Source organism: Elephantulus edwardii, unplaced genomic scaffold, assembly GCF_000299155.1.
Source record: "Elephantulus edwardii isolate Elephantulus edwardi_28Jun2011 unplaced genomic scaffold, EleEdw1.0 scaffold00189, whole genome shotgun sequence".
NCBI classification, from domain to species: Eukaryota; Metazoa; Chordata; class Mammalia; order Macroscelidea; family Macroscelididae; genus Elephantulus; species Elephantulus edwardii.
Window position 1 is genome coordinate 5,474,595 of NW_006399939.1, and position 1,978 is coordinate 5,476,572.

Genomic DNA, 1,978 nt, shown 5'->3' on the forward strand with positions numbered 1-1,978 from the left:
GACGGCGCATAACAACAACAACAACAAATCTGGTTTTATTAGCATGACATAGAATACCTATCCCCAAATGGGATTATAATCACAGCCACAGAGGTTAGAAGTTATAACACATATTTTCGGGAGGATATAATTAAATTCATAACATCTATGAAATTGTAAATTATACGATATATTCTGTACAACATGCAATTTTTACAGTAAAAATAAAACTGGTATCATACACCTATAACCCAAAAATTTTCACTTGGCCTACGGAGCTGTGGTGGCCTAGGGGTAAGAAGCTGCACTCCTATCCCGAAGGCACAGGGTTTGAATTCACCAGTTGCTCTGTGGGAGAATGATGAGCTATCTCCTCCTAAGGGATTTATTGCCTTTGAAAACTTGCTGCAGGGTCAGCTATGGGTCGGTTCCAACTTGAAAGCATACACCACCAACAACATTAAAAATGAACCACAGTGAAATCTTATCATATTATATATTATACATTAGTTCCATTTCTTTATTGCCTCAACATATCTAATTCCAGCAGACTTAACTAGAGTGCTTTCACTTTAAAAACAAAAAAGTGGCACAGCTTTAAACTAGGTCAAACGGACATGTGAAAATTAAGCAATGCATAAAGAAGACCAAAGAAGAATTGAAGCCTTTGAACTACAGTGTTGGTGAAGAACACGGAGTATATCCAGGGACAACCAGAAGAGTAATAAGCCTGCTTTAAAAGCAGTACAGTCAGAAATGAGGGTGGCAAGTGTCTCACACACTTTGGACATGTTGTGAGGAGTGAGCCTCCCTGGAGAAGGACATCATGCTCTGTAAAGCAGAGGGACAGTGAAGAAGAAGAAGGCCCTCAACGAGATGGACGGACATAGTAGCAGCTGGCAACAACGGCCTGAGACACAGCAACCATTGTGAGGTTGGTGAAGGCCTCAGCTGTGTTTTGTCCTGTTGTAGACGTGGTCACTATAAGTCAAACTGAAGTCACAGGTACTTAACAGCAACAAACACAACCCAGCAGACACCAGCGGTACAAAAGAGATTTCTACCCACTTGAAATCTAGACTCTAGGAAAATAATTTAGCAATTATAGCTGAATTTCATTCACCCGGACTCAAGTTAAAAACAAGGTCTAAAATCTCCAAGGATGACAATCATATCCTTTGGTTTGCCTCCCAACTGTTATGCTTAAAACCGGTCACTTTTTTCACAATGACAAAATCTCTTCTGGGGCCTGAAATATTTTGTTTTAAAATAATTGAGTTAAAAAGAAATAAAATTAACTTAAAATAGTTCTGTTAAAATACTTTATGTTTTACATCTCAACAAGATAAAGGTAAACAACCCAATCACAAAATGGGTGCAGAATATGAACAGACACTTTACCAAAGAAGACATTCCAATGGCAAACAAACATATGAAGAAATGTTCAAAATCCCTAGCTCTAAGAGAGATGCAAATGAAGACAACTATGAGATATCATCTCACCCCAGTAAGAATAGCAAAATTCAACAGAGCAGAAAACAACAAATGCTGGTGAGGTTGTGGAGATATTGGAACCTTTATTCACTGTTGGTGAGAGTGTAAAACGGTCCAACCACTATGGAAGGCAGTTTGGTGCTTTTTCAAAAAGTTGGAAACAGAAATGCCATTTGACCCAGCAATTGCACTACTGTGAATACACCCTAAAGAAACCAGAACTTCCACCCAAACAGATATGTGCACATCTATCCTTATTGCTGTTTTGTTCATAATAGCAAAGGGATGGAAATAACCCAAGAGCCTATCAACAAGTGAATGGATAGAGAAGCTGTGGTATATTTATATCTATAGCATATATTTTTTTCACACAATGGAATACTATGCAGTGCTGAAAAACAAGGAACTAATAAAATAGTCCACAAAATGGGTGACCCTGGAGGACATTATGCTGATTGAAATATCTCAGACACTAATGGATAAATACTGCATAATGCCACTGTTA